The 7,917-nt window shown below is 39.6% G+C and overlaps 1 long non-coding RNA gene across 1 annotated transcript; it reads right to left on the bottom strand.

Moving 5' to 3' along the window:
- Positions 1–263: 263 nt before the first annotated feature.
- On the bottom strand, positions 264–1,551 carry LOC120518856. Its single transcript, XR_005631313.1, has 2 exons — positions 1,257–1,551; positions 264–1,050 (listed from the first exon to the last, which is right to left on the bottom strand). It is a non-coding gene; the product is annotated as an uncharacterized LOC120518856 (long non-coding RNA).
- Between the last annotated feature and the right edge of the window lie 6,366 nt (positions 1,552–7,917).

Consider the following 7,917-nt stretch of genomic DNA (forward strand, 5'->3'; position numbering starts at 1 on the left):
AAGACACTAATATATGCATACACTATATCGATCTATCTGTACATATATGTAAATTTGAGTTTGTATGTTTCTCTATAATGTAAATGCCGTATAAACACACACACACTCTCTAATATGCATAAGTATGCAATGTATGTGTGTGAAAACTCTTACATGCCGTATACATATAAGTGCATTGTATGACGGTATATGTACAATATAAATACATCATGCTTATAGCACATTGAGCACAGACATGTAAATCAAAGATGTTATTACCAGTATCATTTGTTATTTGATATATTATAAATAAATGTATATAGTACAGATACAGCACGCCTGACGAAGGCGATACGTTGTGCCTTTGACCTTCTTTCCTGTTCAGCGTGTAACTCTCATTTTTTTTCGTACATACAAACACATTGCGCTACTGAGTACACTACAGTGTAGACACATCTACAGTACACAGTATACTGAACTCCCTCTCTATCGAGTAAATGTGTATTTGTGTGTTTGATGCATCCTGCTGCCCATATGAACGCACACACGAACTCAATGAGCATTTTGTCACATTTCAGTTCCAGTTCTCTTTATCTTCTGTGAGGTCCTTCGGTTACAGGTCTGCTTTTCGATTACTTTCCTTTATTTCATGATAGACGTCATCTATATAAGAACTTGATGTCTAAAAACTGTTTATGCGTGCAGATATTTTTAAGTTTTGACTTTTGCAGATTTCCTTTTTTTTTTTTAGTTTTATAAACGACTGCACAGAACAAACACTCAAACAATTCCAAAAAAAAGATCAGCCACAGGACGAGGAGTCCAAACCAGAAGAAGTGACTTCATCTCGGGCTCGAAGCCTGCCTTTCTTATTTATCCATCCCGCCGAGTTCCGCTTCAGAGTTTGAGGGGCGCCTCTTTAAAGTCCGCCGAGCCCCCCGGAGGTTTAGTGCTTAGCGGCGGCGTCTTCTCGTCACCACGGAGCGGAGCGATGCGATGAAGAACAGAAGGAAGTTAAACAACAGCCGGGATGTCACTTAACATCTCATTCATGTTATGCATATTTACTTCCTTTAAAAACAAAAAAAAAAAAACTTCAAACTATTACATTTCATATCCCAAATAAAAACAAGCCCGCTGTGTGAAAGGCTCCCGTGTGCAGGAATACGTTCGTCACGAACAAGACGAGCTCGAGCAAAGGCTGGCAGCAGCAGCGAGCGAGGCGGGACCTGCCAAGCAGAGCCACGCAATGCCGAAGGGCTGGCGCGTCGCGTTACCTTTTCACTCCGGGCTCTTCTTTCTTTCTTTTTCTTTTTCTTTCTCTTTCCTTTCTCACTGTGTAGCATGCGCTGCCTTCCTAAGTAAAGATTATTATTTTTGCTATTATTACTATTATTATTATTCGTGGATCTCCCTCGCTCGGCAGTCTTAGTCAGGATGGCGGATTTTGCCCCGAGCAAGTTCGCTCTGCATGTCCTCAAACTTTGGAATTCCCTCCCTGCTCCGACATCGCCGCTGCCGCCGCCGCCCCGGTGTGACCTCACTGGCTCGAAGCCAAAAGACAAAGGCGTTTACAAGCAGGCGGCAATGAGATGAATAACAATGGTGCCTTCCTCCGGCTCCAGCCTGTCAGATATACGCCGCTTTTGTTCTCCTACATAACTAACTTGAATGATGCACTCCAATCAGTAATCCAGCTGCTTTATTCAAAAAAAATAAATAAATAAATCCTAGTAATGAAAAATAAAAAAATAAAAAATCAGAGAGGGGTTTATTTCAATTGGGGGATGCCGGCCGGGCCTTCTTGGAAGGATTTGGATTCTCATTTGAACATTTCAGTACAAAATGGTGTTGCGGTTGTTGGTTTTTTTTTTTTTTCCAAAGTATTATTTTTTTCTCCTATTTAAAGCATTTTCTTCCTAGTGTCTGATCCAAGTGCCAAACCCCCACCCCCCCCAAAAAAAGCCATGGAGAATGTCACCTTTCTTACTACCAAACACATTTTATCACTCGGTAAAAAATAAAAAATAAAAGTCCCAATTTTCATTGATAGCGAGAGAGAGACACAAAGAGGTGACAGCGTGAGCTGGACCGGTGACACCGAGCTGTGGTGGGACCGTAAGGCAGCCGAGCGGAGGCTTTGATAATTAGACATTACACTTTTCCGTCATTCCTGTGGGTCAAGCAGACAGGATGATTCGGCTGCTGCTCACAGCAATTTCCCTAAGCCATGTGAGATGTCATACCCCAAGCTGTTAGAAATGCATGGGCCGCAGTGATGAGCCACGCATCCTTGGCAGCTCTCAATTCCCCGCAGCATCAGGATTATTGAAAGTGCCGACTAACTAGGGACTGATCACTTAATTCGTCTCTTGTTCAAAGCGAGTCTTGCATATTCTCCAATTTGTCGCACTAGTTCACAGTTCCCCCACAGCCTCATAATCACATCCATCTCCTGGAAGTAAGAAGGGGAAAAAAAGAAGAGGAAGAAAAAAAAAAAAGTGGATTTTCTCTTCTGGTTGTTGGTCACCTAATCAAAACACATCAAAAGTGATAAAAATTAATGAAGCAGGAAGAGTTTTATTACTGGGATGCTGCGGAGAGTTTGTTACTTTTTTTTTTATTCCTCCTCTCCCTCAGACCCCAACAAAAAGGAAAAAGGGGGATACGAGGAGAAGGAATAATGGAGTGACAGCGGCGACACTTTCCAACCCTTTGAGAACTCGTTTAAAAAAAAAAAGTGACACGGCAAATGCAACGTGACGCGAATTTTACCCGAGTCGCCATTGCTTCGTTTGAGAAATGTTTTCCTCTTCTTATTTTATTTTATGTTATTTTATTTCCAGGGCGGAGAGTGTCAAGGCTGCCACTCCAGTGCTATTCCATCATCTTGCAATTAATACGGCTTGTGACTCGGTTTGTAAGCGAGAAATTAGCACCACACCTGGGCTTAATTGACTTAATTAGATTTGATAATTTCAGGCCTTTTCATGGAAGAACTCGAGTAGGGGAGCTCCTGAGCTAGCAGGTTGCCGTCTAAATAAGATGTGCTGTTTATGCTGTCATATTTGCACAAAAGGCATAATAAAATAATAAGAATAAATAATAACAATTTCTGTTGACTAGTCAGCTACTCATGTGAACCAAATACTGCAGCTTAACAAGGGGGGCGAGGCCGTCGTTCCTGACGGGTTTGCTTCACTCGTTCCGATGGAGTAAAACAGACCGCCACACAAAATGACATCCACGAGGAACTCGACACATTTTGCTTAGCGCTGTTCCAGTTTCACGAGGAAATAAATAACTAAAAATGTGGACACCAAGCTGAGAAAAATGTTAATGAAACGCGCGTGCCATAACGGGGGACTCCAAACGAGCGCACCCGACGCAAATAGCAGACACCGCAAACGAGCCGACTAATAAGAAGAATATTAGAAAGAAGAAGAAAAAGAATGAAATGGAGCTCAAGGCAAAGATCAGCAGAACCACTGGCACTGACTCACTGCCCCAGTCTAATGCTGAAGGGCTGCTGCGCTGGACTGCGACAAAATGGCATTCCGCAGATCCACATGTCCCAAACGCGACACGGGCGACACGTGCACAGCGACATTCACATTGAAGACAGCAGTGCTGGGCACCGAGCCACTCAAATGGCTTTGTTAGTCCAGCTTAGCCTAATGAAAGCCCAAATACAAGTAGTGAGAATAGTAATCATCATCATCATCATCATCATATAACCATTCAGTTAATAAACATGCTGCTGAAGGCTCGGGACGTGTTTTTAAACAATCTCTGCACAGACAAAGTGGTGGGCAAAAAAAGAGTCGTGGGGCACAGGGAGAGCCCTCTGAGAATTATTGTAGTATTTTAATAAATTAACAAAAACGATAATAATAACCGATAGATAAGACAGACGTGAAAGGCACTATATAATACATACATAGATAGATAGAACTTTATTTGTCCCCAGGAGGAAATCTGCCCTTTTACAGCAGCTCTAAATTAATAGAGACATAAAAATAAACACATGAAACAAAAACAATGAGAAATATGAAAGGCTGAATAATAATAATTAATAATAGCTAAGTATAGTATAGTAGAGTATTGTCATGTGTAGAGAGCACAGTGAATTTCTTACTTCCATGTCCAGCCAGCATGGGACACACACATCACTACTCTGCAGCACCGCTGTAAATAACAGAGTAGTACATTAAAAATATATTGCTGTATAATAAATGTGCAATACTACTATTTAATAATAAGAAGAAGAGAATATACAGTAACATAGCATTGTCATGTACAGGGTACATTTAAACTGTTATTTGCACAACAGACCAACATGCTAGATTACTCTATTTAGAATAGAATAAACAAGAAAGTTTTACATTGTAAATATATTACATACAAAACGTGTGCAATAATAATGATAATGATACAGAATAACATTGTATAGTATACTATTGTCATGAGTACAGAGTACAGTGAGATTCATACTTGATTGTGTGACACATCACTACTCTTTAGCACTATGATTAACAAGAGAATATTAAATTGTAAAGATATTATATAATACATATGATATAACAATAATAATAATAATAATAATATACAGTATAGCTTTGTATTATTTGCTTATAATGGAGTTAGAGTATTGTTGTGTGTACAGAGTACACTGAAATTCCTCCTTGCATATCCAACCAACTATCATAATAAACAAGAAAAAAGTATCATGTAATATAAAGTTGTGGAATTCTTGTTCCAGAGTAATTCTTCTTCTTCTTCTTCTTCTTCTTCTTCTTCTTCTTATTATTATTATTATTATTATTATTATTATTAACTTTATATTTGCACTACTATTATTATAATTATATTACTATTATTATGATGATTATGATTATTGCTGTTGTTGTTTTTGTTGTTATCGTAATCACTAACGTTATTTCCAGTCTCATTTGTGTTTACTGTAGTTGATTTTTTTATATTACAATTATACTAAGACAGCCACAATTTCCATATTTCTACAACTAGTATATTCACTTTTATTTTATTTTATTTTATTTTATTTTATGTTATGGCAGATTTCCTTTCAGCACTGATGCTCTCCCTGTTTTATTTTGCCAGCCTTTTCCTGGTTATGTTTGCGTTTCTGTCTGCAGTCACAGTTCCTCCATTTTGGGCATAAAGGATTCTGAATGTTATTTAGATTTCACTATAGTGAAAAAAACAAAGCAGCTTGCCATTTTAGCCTTTACACGTTACTGAAATTTAATAAGCGGATGGAAGAAAATTCAAGAAGTCTCGAACACGGCATCTGAAGGCAGGCGGTAATCATACTTTTTTTAGCACAACTCCCAGTAATTTGTTCCGCAGTATAACCGCCTGCATGTAATTTAATGGCTAATAGCCTTAGCCATGGTTACTGATAAAAACATAAAATTATCAACAGCAACCCTCAACACATAAAGAGAGAAAATACAAATTGTAAAATAGCCATTTGCTTGTTGACCAGCGTGAAACATAACTGGCTACGTGGCCAAAGCTGCTGTAGGAGTAAATCTGCAGTCCGGTGTTTTCTTTTTCTTTGCATTTATAACTTAAATCAAGTCAGTTATGCAACTTCTGGCTTTCTTTTCTAAAAAAAACACGTAACTCGCTGTAATGCAATCGCCTTTGTTTATGACAATATTGTCCTAGTCAGAAAGCACAGCTTCATACCCGAAACTCAATGAACACGTACAGTATTGGGCCTGAATGTACGCACCTGCCATGCACACACACACACACACACACACACGCCATCCTGTGCACATCAGCCTGCACACACACTCTCTCTAATCTGCATACACACGTAGTCAATCGCATACTGTATATGCAGTGCATAATTATATATATTATAATGCTGTTATATTCTGACTTTGTCCATAAGATTAATACAGTTTATCTAATCTAATCTATTTTAATCTAATCTAATTATACATTACATAACATTATATATTACATGATATATACAGAATATATACAGTAAACAGAGAGCAAGAGTTGTATTTGTCTGTCTGTGTGCACTGTATGCATATTCATAGTGTATGTAAATAACACACACACACACACTTTATGTTTTTACAAACATTTGCAAACCCACCTTTGGAGGCCCGAGCCCTGTATATATATATATATATATATATATATATATATATGCAGTAGTGGGCGGCACGGTGGCGCAGTGGTAGCGCTGCTGCCTTGCAGTTAGGAGACCTGGATTTGCTTCCCGGGTCCCCGTGTCCTCAGGCTGCTCCAGTTTCCTCCCACTGTTAGGTGGACAGGCGATCCTAAATTGTCCGTAGTGTGCGCTTGGTGTGTGCTTGGTGTGTGGGTGTGTGTGTGTGCCCTGCGGTGGGCTGGCACCCTGCCCAGTATTTGTTTCCTGCCTTGCGCCTGGTGTTGGCTGGGATTGGCTCCAGCGGATGCCCGTGACCCTGTGTTAGGATATAGCGGGTAGGATAATGGATGGATGGATATATACAGTACAGTATATACACGTAGACTTATATGGTATCTGCTCTCTAAATATAAAATCCCATGCCTAAAAGTGCAACAATTTTGTGCAATGATTTTACGTGACATTTTTATGCCACTTTTTTGTCATGCTTTAAATCAGGCTTATTTTAAAGCCTACATATATATGTTTGGCATTTTTTTCAGAATTTATCAAACTTTAAGGTGATGTTGTTAAATTTTCAGATTCTTATTCTGTTCCGCAAGACGAGACTGTGCCAAGAGATTTAACCAGGCCTGGGGCTGGAAATAAAAGACAAAGAGTAGATGACAAAGACAGCTGCTGTACAGCCTTTTAAATGATCGAGAAGCTCAGCGCAACATGCAGATCACGAGGCACAGCAGCAGCTGATCGATCAAAGAGGAGGTAAAAAACAAACAGTATTTGTTTCCCATTGTATCACCATTTAAGAGGAGTACTGACCTCATCTCCTTGGGGTGCATTCAGCCCCCCTCTTCACAACGCGAGCGGCAGAGACATGAAGTGGCTGGCACATAGCGCAGGCCAGGGGGTTGGTGAGCGAAGTGAGCAGGGGGCAAACCTCCTAGTGTATATATATATATATATATATATATATATATATATATATATATATATATATATACTGTAAAAGGATGACAAAGAGACAAGCATAAAGATTTGGGGAGTTTGTACCCCTTGTATTGCAACAAAAAATAGGTCTTCGTTTGACACCAAAACAAACATCAAAACTATCAGACAAACATGGCGGTTTTAGGGGGACAATATATCAGGTAGGACCGGAAATCAAACGTGATGGCTGCTGGGAAGGCGTGATGGATTATGGGAGGTTGACGTCATCTTTGGGGGACCAGAGGGAAGAAAGGACCCCGGAAGTGAAGACCGACGTGTGCTCCGGGCTTTATGGCGACGTGGCTTCGTCTTTTCTGTGAGAGAAAGGAGAGAGAGGTTAGTATGCTGTCTTTGTGCCCTGGCCAGGTTTATTGTGATGCGCGTCGAGTCGTTCAGTTGTTCCCGATGCGCTCGTGCGTGACAATACTTACACACATTGGCTTATATATATATATATATATATATACACACACACAGGCTGGTAGAGTTCTTATTGTCATATGTATGAAGTAGATTCATTTCCATTTGTTGTGTTTTGTGTAAGTGTCTCTGTAAGTGACATATGGCACACACACACATACAGTCATATGAAAACGTTTGTGAACCCCTCTTAATCCTTTGGATTTTTCTTTCTCATTGGCTGAGCCTCCAAAGTAGCAACTTCCTTTTAATATACGCCATGCCTTATGGACACAGTAATATTTCAGCAGTGACATGAAGTTAATTGGATTAACAGAAAATATTCAATATGCATCATAACAAAATTAGACAGGTGGGCACCCAACAGAGATATG

This window comes from Polypterus senegalus, chromosome 18, assembly GCF_016835505.1.
Source record: "Polypterus senegalus isolate Bchr_013 chromosome 18, ASM1683550v1, whole genome shotgun sequence".
Taxonomy (NCBI): Eukaryota; Metazoa; Chordata; class Cladistia; order Polypteriformes; family Polypteridae; genus Polypterus; species Polypterus senegalus.